A 15,743-nucleotide genomic window follows, 5' to 3' on the forward strand; every position below is an offset into this window, starting at 1 on the left:
GTTCATAAAGGATTAGAAAGTCTGTAGACACACAAAGAAGTTCCAGCAGTGAGAATGTACAGTGGGCATTGAAGAGCATATCAGTTAGAAGTCCTATTCTCCCTCGTGATTAGTAAGTCCCATTGTCTGTCTCAGTGGAAAAGACCCCAAAGCTCATGGTTGGCCTGGTACTCAGCTCCAGGTTGTGCCTCATGATAATGTGTGTTGGCTACCATGTGGGGCTGAGAATCCTGGGCCCAGGCACTCTTAATCAGCTCATTTCTTTCTACTACTCCCCACTACAGGCAAGTGACCCATTAGGTGGGATTTGAAATCATTGAGAACTTTATTCCAGGTTGTGCTTGCTGCCAGGTAGAACTGAGATCCTCCAGCTCAGGCCTCTTAAATCATGTGATTTCCATAGCCCCTTTTCCCAACAAGGAAAGAGATTGTTGGATAAGGTCTAAAATCACTGAGACCCATCTTTAAGAGCTGCATTCCAACATGTGCTTGAGGCTAGACAAGAATAACAGCCATTATCCCAGATCCTCCAAATCATGGAATTTTTACAGCCTCCTCTCCTCCACAGAGAGGTAAACTGCTAGATATGAAAGCATTGAGACAAAAAACAAAAACAAAAACAGAATGCCTTAGTTCCTTACTTCTGCCTTTACCAAAGAACCTTTTTTTTTGCTTCCCCCACTCTCTGACACATTTGGAGTAGAGTTAGAAATTTGATGTATCTGGAAACACAAATGAAGCTCATGGAAGGAGGTAGAAACTCCCCCACTGATGGACTATAAAGCTTCCTGCAGCCAACAACAGCTCTAGTATACAAAAAAGGAAAGCTTCTATAGTGAATGCAGCCCAGAAACAGACAACTTTTACAAGATATTCCTGCTAGTTTTTCTCTATCTAAACAAATTTCAATTCAAGCCCAATACCTAAAGCACGTGAATGAATGTTTAACTACTGAGCCATACTCAAACCCATCGATAAGAAACATTACCTATCCTTGTCACTTCTCTGTACTGACTGAATACTGATGACATTTCAACTCAAAAGAACTAGATGATTAAAACTTCCTACCAAAGACTTGTCCTCAGGTGCACAAACCCCAATGCAGTAACACAAGAAATCCAAAAAATGAAAAATTATGGCATCAAGACTCCAAATCTCAACAACTGCAGTAACAAACACTATGATAATGAAATAGATGAAATCTAAATATTTTTAAATAATTATGAGTGATCAGATTTTTTAAAGGAATAAATATCTGAAGGAATTCAAAGAGAGCACAAATAAAGAGCTAGACTAACTAAGAAGACAGTGCAGGACATGAAATAGCAAGTTAATAAAAGTAGAAATTATAGAAAAATTGTACTCAAATTCAGAAAATCAAAAGCTCAATAAGCCAAATAACAACTGTTCTGAGCCAGGGTCCAGGGGCTCACACCTGTAATCCTAGCTACTTAGGAGGTTGAGATCTGAGGATCCCATTTTGAAGCCAGCCTGGGCAGAAAAATCTGTGAGACTTTATCTCTAGTTAACCACCAGAAAACCAGAACTGATACTGTGGCTTAAAGAGGTAGAGTGCTAACCTTGAGTGACAGAGTTCAGGAACAGTGCACAGGCTCTGAGTTCAAGCCCCATGACTAGGGAAAAAAAAATCCTCAGTTGAAGTCATCTCCAGTAGACTTAATCAATTGAGGATAGAGTATCGGGGCTTGAAGTCTAGGTATATTTATTGGAACAAACAACGTATAAATGGAGCATGCAATACCTTTGGAAAACTAAAAGAAGACTAAACCTCTAAATCGTAGGCAAAAGAATAAGAAAAGCTAGAAGCTAGAGGTGTTTCGGAAAAAATAGTCACTAAATTAAATCTGTTTTCCAAATCTTGAAAAACAGATGATCACCTAGGTATGTGGGCTTTGAGGAACCCAAAAAGATAAGAAAGAAAAGAATCTTTTCAAAAAAGAACCTCTTCAAGTCATATAATATTAAGCATAGAGATAAAAGAAACAATACTGAAAACTGCCAGAGATAAATGCCAAGTCACCCATAAAGGCAAATCTATCAGAGTAATAGCAGATTTCTCAGCAGAAACATTAAAGCTAGGCAGGCACAGAATTATGATTCCAAGCCATAAGGAAAGATAATTGCTCACCTAAAATAGGGTATCCTGCAAAATTGTTCTTATTGAAGATATATACTGGTATTGGAACTAAGAAATTGAAAGGGAATACCAAAATTGAGGGACACAGGGTAAAAAAAGACAAACAACTACAAAAGCAATACTTGCAAAACTGTTTGGTGTAAGTGAACTGAACACCTCATGGGGGGAAAAGGTAAGGGGGAGGGGGGAGGGGGGGTATGAGGGACAAGGTAACAAACAGTACAAGAAATATATCCACTGCCTAACGTATGAAACTGTAACCTCGCTGTACATCAGTTTGATAATAAAAAATTGGAAAAAAAAAAACTTTCCATGATCAAAAAAAAAAAAAAAAAACTGAAGGGGCTGGGGATATGGCCTAGTGGCAAGAGTGCTTGCCTCGTATACATGAGGCCCTGGGTTCAATTCCCCAGCACCACATACACAGAAAGCAGCCAGAAGTGGTGCTGTGGCTCAAGTGGCAGAGTGCTAGCCTTGAGCAAAAAGAAGCCAGGGACAGTGCTCAGGCCCTGAGTCCAAGCCCCAGGACTGGCAAAAAAAAAAAAACAAAACTGAAGCATTTCACAATCACTAAGCCAATACCACAGAAATATTTAAGTGAACCCTGTACCAACTAGTGATAAGAAAAGGAATTAAAAAATGCCAATGAAATTCAGAGAATCATTAAGAAAAACCTCAAAAACTTAACATTTCAATAAACTGGAAAATCTCAAATGGATAAATTTCTAGATACATAATATTGACCAAAATTGAAAGAGGATAGAAGCCACCCACACAGATCTATAGCCAGCAATGTGACTGCAGCAGTAATAGTTTCTCAGCAAATAAAAGTCCAGAATAAAATCAATTCACCAATGAATTTTAACAGATTTTTAAAAGAACTAACACCACTTGCCCTTAAGTGATTATTTAGAATAGAAAGGAAAGAAACACTACTAAATTTATTCTATAAAGATAGTATTACCCTGATACCAAAATGGGATAAAGGCACAGAAAAAAAATTATAGGAAGTGGCACTGTGGCTCAAAGTAGTAGAGTGCTAGCCTTAAGCAGGAGAACCCAGGGACAGCATCCAGGCCCTGAACTCAAGCCCCACCAATAAAATTAAAAAAAAAAAAGATAGACCAATTTCCTTGATGAATATAGATGCAAACTTTTTAACAAAGTACTTGTAAATCCAATTCACAACACAGTAAAAATATCATACACCATGATTAAGTTGATTCCAGGAATGCAAGAATGGCTCAACATATAAATCAAGAAACAGCACATCAACCGAAGGACAAAAATAACATGATCATTCCAACAGGTACAGCCTCTGAGAAAATTCAACATCCTCTCATGATTAAAATTAAAAAGCCCTGAGGGGATTAGGAATAGAAGGGAACATACTTCAGTATAATAAAGACTATATACCAAAACAAACAAACAAACAAAAAAACACCTATATCCAACATCTTTCTGGGGAAAAGCTGAAAACACTTCCTCTGGGGTCAAGAAGGAGACAAAGGTATTTACTCTCTTCACTCTGAGTCAGTTTAGTACTTGAATTACTAACTAGAGCAATAAAACAAGAAAAGGACATTTTAAAAAGTGTTACAAGGGGGAAAAAGAGATCACATTAATCCTTTTTGCATGTCATATACTTAAAATATCCCAGTAACTCCACACACAAAAAAACTACTGATAAACACTTTTGTATATAAAAATCATTAGCAGGATACAAAATTACTGTATATCATTCAGCAGCTTTTCTACATACCAATAAGAAACAGACTGAAAAAGAAATCAAGAAAACAATCCTATTCACAATAACCTCAAAAAAAGTAAATATCTAGGAATAAACCTAAGGATGTGAAAGACCTTTGCCATGTAAATGATAAATCCTTGAAGAAATAGAAGAAAGCACTAGAAGATGGGGGAAAAAACTTGTGTTTATAAATTGGCAGCATTAATATTTCTTAACGAAGATGATTATAGGTGAAAGTAGTGTATAGATTTGATGCAATGCCTATAAAGCAGTTCCATTGCCATTTGTTGCACAAATAGAAAAATCAATCCGAAATACATAATAGGAGCACAAAAGGCCCTATATAGTCAAAGCAATCCTGAACTGAAATAATAATATGAAAGTATTACAATGCCTCCAATTTATACTACCAAGCCAGAGTAACAAAAACCGCATGGTACTGGCCAAAAAACAGACCCACCAACCATCTGAGATGAATATAAGATCCAGAAATAGCCTCACACAACTATAGTCATCTGATTTTTGACACAGACAACATACTTTGGAGAACAGACAGCCTCTTCAACAAATGGAGCTAAGGAAACTGGATATCTACTTGTAGAATACTGAAACTAGAGTCTAGAAGACTGAAACTAGCTCTCATCCTGTATAAAACCTCATTTAAAATGGATCAAAGATATTAATGTAAGTCCTGGAATATTAAAAGTACTAAAGAAAGCATAGTCAAAGCACTTGAGGATCTACACATAGATCTAATACTCTAAACACCTGAAATGTAAGACCAAGAACTAATAAATGGGATTACATCAAACCAAAAAGAAAAGAAAATTACTACAATCAAGATACTCCCCCAAAGAATGGAAGAAAATCTTTTCTAGTTATTCATCAGGAGGGATCAGTATGCAAAAAAATATAAAGAGCTCCAATAATGAAACACCCAAGGAACACACAATCCAATTAATAATTTGGCCAAATGAATGTGATAGCTCTCACAAAAAGACATACAAGTGGCTAAAAAACACAACAAGAAATAGTCCGTATCCTTAGCCATAAGGAAATGTAAATTAAAACTGCACTGATATTCCATTTCACCCTAAGAATACTATCATCAAGAAAACAGGGGCTGGGATGTAGCTCAGTGGCAAAGCACTTGCCTAGCAAGTACAACATTCCTGGGTTCAATACCCAGTACCAAAAAGGAAAGGACAAAACAAACAAATGTGGGCAAGAATGCAGAGAAGTAGAATGCTTTATGTCCTTTTGATGGGAATGTAAATTAGTGCTGCCACCAATGAGAGCTCAGCAGAAAACTCAAAATGGAACTATGTACCTTATCCTTGAACAACCTCCCCACCCCACCCCCGCTACTCTGATTCCCTTTATAACAGTTCTAGAAACTTTAACCAACTTGGCACAAAAAGGAAAGCATTTCCAAATGAAGTAGGGTATCTATAGATAGGCAGCAAAATAGTATCCACGCTGTGTGTGTGTGTGTGTGTGTGTGTGTGTGTGTGTCTGTGTCTGTGTGTATGTGTATGTGTGCACGCGCATGTGCACGGCGCGCAAGTCAGTCATGGAGCTTGAACTCGGGCCTGGGTGATGTCCCTAAGCTGTTTTTGGTCAAGGATAGTGCTCTACCACTTTAAGCCACAACAGCACTTCTAGTTTTTAAGTAGTTAATTGGAGATAAGAGGTCTTGGGGGCACTTTTCTGGCCCAGCTGGCTTCGAGCTGTGATTCACAGATCTCAGCATCCTGAGTAGCTAGGATTACAGGTGTGAGCCACAGGTACCTGGCTATATCCACACTTTTTATGCTACAACTTTCCCTAGTGTTTAGAAATTCTTTGCAGGGCACTTGTGAATGTTCACTGTCATATAACTACTTAGTTTCTAATCCTATTGAGTTGGTTAGGTTATGTGTGTGCATCTCCAAAGGGCACACATTCTTTAATTAATTGAATTGCCATCTGTTTTTTGCTTATCCTATGACTTTGATCTATGCTATGTCTAAACATTTAAAGCTGATAAAAGTAACCAAGTTATCAACAATCCAAAGGAAGCCAGATGGCATTGAGGTTCATGGGCAGCCTCATTCAGTGTGCAATCAACTTGGCTAGGGGTGGAAGGGACCAGGTGTGGAGGGAGATTGCTGCAAGGTAGAGAGGCAGAGAGGGTGGAGGCAGTGATACTTTTCAGGTCTGAGTCTCTGCATGTACTTATGTCTAGTAAGTAGCAAGAGTTCAGAGAATACTTTTCAAAACACATTTTCTAAGTTAAATTCTAGCAGTGCTTCAGCTGAAATAGTTGATGGTAAGAAACTAATATGGAATTAGCGTCTAATCTGTCAAGTACTGGATGAGACACATAAATTAGCCATGGGCAAGCTGAATAGAAGTGAGCAACAAGTAGCTTGCATTCAGAACAAATTCTATGAAATCAAATACTTGGAATTTTATATGGAAAGATAAAATTAGCCATGGTAAGGTCTCCTTGGGCCTAGAATAATTTCCTAAGAGAAGTTGTTCCCCTGTAATGGGGCTAATTTGGGTTAAGATTGGGAGTTAACTTCACTGAGAGAATGAAAGGATGAGTGAGTTCTGTGAGTGATGTCTCCTCCATATCTAATATTCCCTCATATTCTAGCTGCTGCTCACCGTGAAATTCATGATATGAACATACGTTTTTCATGTATCTCCTTTGGACTGTCACAAAGCCCAAAGTTACATGTATCTCCAATCCATTCAATGGTGGCCACAGTGTAGCCAGAAAGCCCTAGAAAGGCCTTTTGGAATTCCAAAGAAGTCTTGTCAAGCAGAAACTTTGGTCTCCAAGATTTTTCTTAGAAACAAATGGAAGGAAGCACAGACAGACCAAGGAGCAAGTGACCTGTAGCTTCAGACAAACCTGTGTATGCCATGAATCTTTGAGCAGTGCCCTGAGTGCCAGCTCTGACCAAGTCATTGCAGCTCTAGGCCCTCAAGCACATTTGTAAATAGCAACACTTTCACATGGACATTGATTCTAATGCGCAAAGTAGTGCAGCAAAGAACTCTTTCCAAAGTGGCTTGCCGCAGTGGTTCTTCGGCATATTTACCTAAAATCAGCTTACATAAACTATGTGAAACAAAAGTCTGATGTTTTAATTTTATGTCTGCTCATACAGACTCAAGCAGAAAGCATTCTTGAAGCCTAAAGCTTTATTTGAAACATCTTTTCCGCCCATCTTTAATTTTTGAGAATGCCACAAAGTATTTCTAGAGAAGTTGCTAATGATGAAGTAATGTGCTATTAAATTTATAATGCAGAATTAATCTTGTCAGTGGTGGTATTTTTACTTTTTTCCCTCCCTTTGGAGTCTTTTCAAGTTTAATCACTAATGCATGCCAAGAAAAATGTAGAGAAGAAAGGATTATTGTTCTTAGTCCAGGTAAACTTTTTCCTCTCCGGAATTAGGAAAATTGCCACCAAACAAAGATTATGTCATTATTATCTTCAGTAAATGACAGTAGAAAATTTTTTTTCATCAAAATGAATTTCTCGAGACTTTCCTTCCTACCACCAGGGATAGCAGGGTAACTTTTCTCTCTGTCAGAGGACTCTTCTTTTTTTTTTTTTTCAAATTGTCACATCCTCAGGGCTTCAAATCCTAACTCTGTGGAGTGCATTTTAATTGCTGTGATTTTTTTCCCCCTAAAACTCTACAGCTAATATAGAATGATGATTACAGAGCAAAGCCTCAACACAGCAAAAGCAGACTGAACCTGTGAGCGCACTACATTCACGTGCTTGGGGCTGGATGGCGACTGACATGAAAGTGATTTTGTGGTTCGTCTCAGCAGTAGGTTGCCATTATAAGTGGTTGGAAACCACAAGCCAGATATTTACATGTAAGATTCTGTTTGTAGCATTATTGTGTAAATATGTTCTTTTCATGTCATAGGCTGGGGGCTTTTGATACTATTTTTTTTTTACAATTTTATATTCTAATTTCCTATTTTATAAGCAGATAGTCTAGTTCTTTTAAAAATCACTGAGGTTAAGCAGGGGATGTCCCTGGAGGAAAAAATGAAATTTTCATTTGGATAATAGATGAGATTTCACATACCCATACCTTCATACTACAACTCACCGCCTTTCAACAAAGATTGTTTCCTTCCCAACTGAATCAGAAAGAATTATATCCTTAATACATGAAATATATCTTCTTTTGTGTTGTTTTGTTGTTGTTATTTGTTTCTTTGTGCCAGTACCAAGGCTTGAATTCTTACTCACAGGCTGGTGCTTTACCATTAGAACCACACCTCTACTTCAGATTTTTGCTGATTAATTGAAGATAGAGTCTCTCAGATTTTTCTGCCCATACTGGTTCAAACTCAGCCTCCTGAGTAGCTAGGAGCCACCAATGCCTGGCACATTAAATATAGTCTTTGAAAAAAGTGATACTAAGAAAGCTGTACTATAGATCAGTAGCAGAGAACTTGTCCTAATTGTAGGTGGCCCTGGGCTCCATCCCTAGCACGCACGCACACACACACACACACACACACACACACACACACACACACACACAGAGCTAGTAAAGGGTAAAATATGGGGAAATAAATAAAAGTGAACAAGATGATCTTAAAAACAGCCATGCCATGTACATTTAAATAATCATTGAAATCTCTTCTGTGCTATTAAACCTTTTGAATTTAAAAAAAAATCACTAGTTTAGGGGGAAGAAATTTAAGTAAAATGCACCTATCAAAAAGGGGAATGTCCTTGTTTATTTTACAGACACAAAGATCAATACTGACATGCAAACTTCTGCCTTTTCAGTTTAACTCAACTACACAAAAAGTGCACCAGATTAACGTCGTCATTGTTCTCTCTCTCTCTCTCTCTCTCTCTCTCCTTTCCCCTCTCTCCCTTCTTCCATCCCCTCTCCTCACCCTCTCCTCTGTTTCACCTCTCTCTCCTCTCTTTTCTTTCTGGGGATCTTTGAGCATCATCTTGACCAAATTAACTCTTCCATAATAATAGCAGGTCTGGCATGAGCCTCATGAACCGAGTGATGTCAGATGTCACAGAGGGAATGACTGCAGGGAAAATTTAAAGTTGACTTCTAAGTAAATTAGGAAGCGTGAAGAAGCCAGGACAGGACACACACATAGGTATGTATATATGGGACTGGCTCCCCCATACCTACACTGGTTTGGCTGATGGCTCCAGAAAAGTCTGCTTGACCTTTAACTATATCTGATCTGGGAGTCAGAATCATAATGTTCACATGCAGGTTATCTTATGTTAGCCTTGACCAGAATATATCTCCATTTTGATGGCTAAGCCGAGTGACCCAGAAAGGAGAGATCACTCACTAGAGCTGCCAGTCCGCTGTAATCATTGATGATATTCTTCCTGACAAAGAGCATTGGAACTTCAAGGCTAAGCAAGTGCATTCATAACTGGCATCATGGGATCACGGTTTGCATGAGACAAAATACTTAAAGACTTTCATGTCCTTTCCCCATACAAAGTATGCTATTCCTAATGTCTTCCCTCTGCACCCCAGGGCTCCTACAGAGCCTCCATTTGTATTTTGGTATAGTATCTTTAAGTTAGTTTTGTTTATTAATTTTAACTATTTAAAAAGTTTTCATTTGGGGCTGGGGATATGGCCCAGTGGCAAGAGTGCTTGCCTTGTATACATGAGGCCCTGGGTTCAATTCCTCAGCACCACATATACAGAAAACGGCCAGAAGTGGCGCTGTGGCTCAAGTGGCAGAGTGCTAGCCTTGAGCAAAAAGAAGCCAGGGACGGTGCTCAGGCCCTGAGTCCAAGCCCAGGACTGGCCAAAAAAAAAAGTTTTCATTTAACAAGTAATAACTATAGGCAACATATGTCATGTTTTGATATGTGTATATACATTGCAGAAAGAGACCATAGAAAGATCTAATCAAGCCATTAACTATAACCTCACATTCTTACCTTTTGGTGGTAAGCATATTTAAAATCTACTGTGTCACCAGTTTTCAAATATACAATACATAGTATCAATGAAGATCACCAGGCTAGAATGTATACTTCTTGTCTAATAGAAATGTTGTATTCAAGTTATATGTCTTGACACCTTTTTGAGAAAAAAAAAATCCATATGAGCCTTGTGGTCCAGCGCCTGGCCCTGGAGTTACTGTGTTGTGAATTAAGCCTCTCTTGCCCTTATTTTCTCATCTATAAAGCAAGTATAGTAACACTTGCCTCCTAGGGACATTGGAGGAGAGGCATAGTTAGCTATTCCTTGCCAAATTCTCAGTAGAGCATTTAGCCACCATTATTGTATTAGTACTGGCGCATCATAGCTGCTGCCTAAGCCTACATTTCTGTTTTTTTAATATTATATCATAGATATTTTAATATTACCATATAATTTTTTATAATATTTTTGCTGACTATGTAATATTCCTCTCCACTCTGAAAAATAATTTTGCAATGATGGGCTTGAGTCTCCTTTTCCTTTTCCTTTTTGTTTTTTCCTCTTTTTTTGGAATTCTGCCTAAGGACAGATTTCCAGATGTAGAATTACTAGATCAAAGAATTTGAAATTTGATGCTCTTGAGAGGAATTGTGAAATCACCCATCATAAGGGTTCTATCAATTCACAATGACACTAACCATGTAGAGGAGTACTGAGTTTATTTCTTCCTTGTCAGCACTCAGCCTCAAAATTGTATGTGCAAAGTAGCACCTGGCTTTATCCTGCTTTTCTGTTATTACTGTGAAGTTGGACTCTTCCCTCTGCTTTGTCTACTCTCCTTTCTTAATTATTAATGTGTGTGACTCATCTTTTATCCATTTATCTTTCCTATTTGTGGTATAACATAATTCATCACTGAGTAAATAAAGTTAATAAGCTGGATGCTGGTGGCTCATGCCTGTAATCCTAGCAATACAGGAGGCTGAGATCTGAGGACTGTGGTTCAGAGCCAGCCTGGGCAGGAAAGTCTATGAGACTCTCATCTCCAGTTAACCACCAGAAAACTGGAAGTGGTGCTATGGCCCAGAGTGGTAGAGTGCTAGCCTTGAACCAAAGAGCTCAGGTATCCAGGCCCTATGTTCAAGCCCCAGAACTGACTAAAATAAAAGGAAAAAGGAAGAAAGGGAGGGAGGGAGGGAGGGAGGGAGGGAGGGAGGAAGGAAGGAAGGAAGGAAGGAAGGAAGGAAGGAAGGAAGGAAGGAAGGAAGGAAGGAAGGAAGGAATTGCATTTAATCTTAGTGCTTTCTGCCACAGCTGAATACACAGACCTTGGCCATTTTGGAATTTTTTTTCTCTTGCTTCCCTCCCCCACCCCCAAATTCTCCGAGCTTCTTGAAGAAAACACAAAGGACACAGCTTGTTCTGTAACATAGTCAAGCAAAATGAGTAATTGGAAACCACAAAGCACATGTGCTTCGTCTCACCAGATTAAAAAAAATCAAACCAAAGAGGTAACATGCTAACTTGTATAGAGTGCGACAGATTATTCTTGACATACCCAGAACTAGAACCCAAGTGCTCAGCTCTCCCAGCCCAGCACCCTGCAGCCCCAGCATCCTCTACAAATCCAGGGCCCCAGGGTTCTCTTTTCACCCACAGTGAGATTTTTGAGCAACAGGAGCAGGAAGTCTTTTTTGGCTTCACAGCAGCATCCTTGTGAATCAGCCTCACTCTTTCCAACTGAGCATTTCCTTAAGGATAATGAAATAAGGAGCTGAAGACAGCTCAGCTCAGGCCCCTTTCACAAGTCTTATATCTAGGCCTCAAGATAAGATGATTCCCCTGGCAACTGCAGTAGCATCATCTAACATCAATTGTTGATAAGCTTGTGGGGGGAAGGTGTCAAACTCTGTAAACATTTCCCACTTGCCAAGAATAACAATTCTGTGGCAGAGTGTGAGCCATGAGTATTGCCTAGGAAAAGAGCCTGTCTGAATTCAAGAGCATATTATCAACCTTCCTACTGCCTAAGACTGCCTTTCCCTCCTAGTTTTCCTTACACCTGTTTTTCTTCCTCAAGAATTGTTAATTAGGGTCTGGGGATATGGCCTAGTGGCAAGAGTGCTTGCCCCGTATACATGAGGCCCTGGGTTCAATTCCCCAGCACCACATATATAGAAAATGGCCAGAAGTGGCGCTGTGGCTCAAGTGGTAGAGTGCTAGCCTTAAGCAAAAAGAAGCCAGGGACAGTGCTAAGGCCCTGAGTCCGAGCCCCAGGACTGGCCAAAAAAAAAAAAAAAAAAGAATTGTTAATGACCATTCTCTCGGTATGTGTTCCGAAGGCATTGATGACCCTAAGACCAAACATACTTCAAACACAAAGCTATACCTGCTGAAATAAACCCTCAGAAATAACTGCAGTATCATGCTTCCTACACAACTGTTTAGTTTGCAGATGCGTTCTGTTGTAGTGTTTAGATCTTGAAAGACTCTTGCAATTTCTGTGTATTGAACTTCCTTATAGGAAGAAAAACATAATAATTTCCCCCTTTCCTGTGTTCAGCAGGAAATAGCTTTTGCTATACTAACAACTGGAGAGAATTGGGTTGGACAGATTACAAAGGTGATGGTGGGGCTCCGGTTTATTTTTCCTTGTTTATGGAGTCACGCTATTAACTGCTGTTCACATGCTGTCCTTGTTCAGCGCAGCTCTGATTTCACACGTGTTTTGCATATTACAAGTAACTTATCATGGTAGACTGTTCTTTCTTATTACTTTACTAGATCAATAGATAAATGTCTTATACTCATCTTAACACTTAGTAAAAAATCTCATGCTCTCTTAGAATAGGAAAAAAATATATCAAGTGAATGTACAAGTGCATTAGACTTCTCAATTTTTTCCAGAAACAAAGATTAGCATATAACATTTCATAAAGCTCTGATAGTTATGTTATATTAATTTATATAGTTTGGTACCTGTAATATATTTCAAGTATTACAATCATGCTCTTCTTGCTTTACTATTTCCCATGTGCCATTTTTTCCCTTCCCTCTTCTGAAAGTAAATACACTTACTTATAAAACAGTGGAAAGGGCCGGGTTCCCGTGGCTCACATCTGTACTCCTAGCTGCTCAGGAGGCTGAGATGTAAGAATCATGGTTGGAAGCCAGCCCGGGCAGAAAAGTCCCTGTGAGACTCTTATCTTCAACTAACCACTCAAAAACCCTGAGCGGTGGCTCAAAGTGGTGGAGCGCCAGCCAGCCTTGAGCAAAAGAGCTCAGGGACAGAACCCAGGCAAAAAAAAAAAAAAAAAAAACGTAGAAAGGGAAATGTCTTCTGACTTCACAAGAAGCAAGGACTGGGATATCCTAGAAAGAGCTCTGGACTAAGAATAAGAAAATGTGGTGCCTGTGCTCTGCTGTGATAGCAGTGTTTGTTGAGTGGCTCAGGGTGAATTTGCATCCAGCCAATGTGCATTTCTGTCTCCAGATCACACAGACTAGGACCTGTAGTAGGGGTCTCCTACACTAAAATTTCTTCTTTCCGTGTGAGTGATGTCTCCCATCTTCCCAGAATGCCTCACTGAAATCATCGCCCTCAAGCCTGCGCTGTGTAGTGCGTTTGGTGTGTGCAGTGTGGCCGTCCCCCACTAATCAATCTAACTCCTCCACTTGGAAACATTCCTTACTGCAAGTCAATGATGGGGAGAGGGGTAGTTTGTGGGTATCTTGGGGTTTATACCTCTTCTAAACATGTTTGTTCTAAACCTGAAAATAAAAATTTTCATTACATTTTCATATTGTTCCCAACTTGCTTGAATAGGCTCTATAGCCACATAGTTTATCTGCAGAAAGTTTTGCTTTAATAGTTTGCAGCCACACCATTCAATTAAGCACGCTAATTAAGCACGTTTGGTGAACATTTCTCATGCTTTGTTCATGCTGTTTGAAACTCCCATTTCTATAAATATCCTCCTAGGAAAAGTTTATAAGCACCAAGATTAACTCAAAGGAGAAAGCGCTTAGTTGAAAAACAAACTGGAAAAGAATATAAGAGCATTCCAGCTTATCTTAAGAGAAGGGTTCTGATGTAAAACTGTGGCTATGTTTTAAATAAGCTGCCAGAATACCAGATGTCACCATGCTCAAATATAACTGCAGCAACAACTTAGTGGAGTATTATACAGACATTAAAATTATGATCAACTCTTTTAATTGTATTTTTATTATCTTTAAGTCACTTTACAAAGGAAGTACCATTCAACAAATCAGTTTCTAAGTATGATACATCCTCATCAAAGTCACCTCTTTCATCAATCTCCTCCATTCCCCCTAATCCATCCCGTCCCCTCAATTTTCTTAGTTTCACAGGCTATGCATTGAATATTATGACTGCATTCTCCCCTTCCCTCCTCTCTTCAATCATATACTCCCCACCGCTTGACCCTTTTACCCCCGCCTTTCAAGTGCCAGTTTCCTGTTATTCATTTTGTTGGACTGTGAGTTTTTCTAAGGAATTACATCATTTGAATTCTTAGTGACAGAGCAAATTGTTTTTAATATGGTAACTGAGAATTAATAAACTATAGTTTGATCTGAATTAAAGGGAAATAAGAACACCAGCCTCCTAAAATTTTCTTTCCTTTATTTTTGCTTTTTAAAAAACTCAGCTAGTAATTTTTAATAAAATCTAAATTATATAGTGCATCTCTTTTTAATTCTTGAAGTTTTGAGTTCTCCAGTGCCTGCACTCATAGAGGAATGAGCCAATAGAGGAACTGTTCTGAAGTTCCCTGAGGCCATAGCAGTGACCATGGCTCGGCCAAGTGGAGATGACAGCGCCCAAGTCATGGCAAAGAGGGTCTAAAGTATCACAAGGTCAGGAAGTGTGGGGCTGGTCCCCCACAAAAGCTTCTACTTTATGTGGACTCCATAAACACTTACAAAACACATGATGTGTTCTACATACTAGCTACACACTAGCAATCTTAGAAGAATAAGACATAAAGGAAACCATAGTCTTTTGGGCAAACAAAATAAACGTGTGTGTGTGTGTGTGTGTGTGTGTGTGTGTGTGTGTGTCGGCCCCAGCCCAAGGTAGAATAGTCAGCTGAGCCTGGGAAATCCACAGGTGATCTTGTGCTAAGAACTGATCCCACAACAGGCAGACTGGTACATACAAAAAAGCCTTTGACAGCCAGGAGCTCAAAGCCAACCCAGATAAGGAAAGTCCAAGAAATTCTTATCTCCAACCACCAAAAAGTCAGAAGTATAGCTGTGGCACAAGGGGTAGAGCACCAGACTTAGGCAAAAAAAAAAAAAAAAAAAAAGCTCAGGGACAGCACCTAAGCCCTGAGTTCAAGCCCTAGGACCTGGACAATAAATGAATGAATGAATGAATGATGCTTCAGAAGGGAAGGAAGAAAGAAAAGAAAATCATTGAGCATGAAAGTACATGCTAGGTTCTAGAGATTGTACTGACCTATTTCAATAATATAAAAGAATATAAAAGAAATAGAGGGCAAACGTGGGGAGAAAAATGACAGGAGAAAACTCATGGCTTTCTTTGACTGTCATGTTCAGGTGTGCAGCCTTTGCCCTGTAAATTACAAGAAGACACAAAGAGATTTTAAACCCATAGATTTACATTAGATTTGCATTTTAAACAGTATTGGGAAAGGGAGAAAAATGGGTGGTCCAGAGGGACACTATTATGAAGGTCTAAGTCAGAGGCAAAGCTGGTCTGATCTTGGGCAGTCAGGGCCTGTGAAGTGGAGAATGGAAGCGTGAACTGAAGACTAAGAGCCAACAGGCTGTTGTGGGTGGACTGTGAAGGAAAGGCAGGTAAAGAAGCCTCCTGGGCTCCAGTGTTAGT

General features: G+C 39.2%; 1 protein-coding gene across 2 annotated transcripts in view; it reads left to right on the forward strand.

Moving 5' to 3' along the window:
* Nipal2 (NIPA like domain containing 2) overlaps window positions 1-15,743 on the forward strand; it is an 81,533-nt gene that overhangs the window by 25,222 nt on the left and 40,568 nt on the right. The window lies entirely within an intron of this gene.

The sequence above is a fragment of the Perognathus longimembris genome, chromosome 12, assembly GCF_023159225.1.
Source record: "Perognathus longimembris pacificus isolate PPM17 chromosome 12, ASM2315922v1, whole genome shotgun sequence".
NCBI lineage: Eukaryota > Metazoa > Chordata > Mammalia > Rodentia > Heteromyidae > Perognathus > Perognathus longimembris.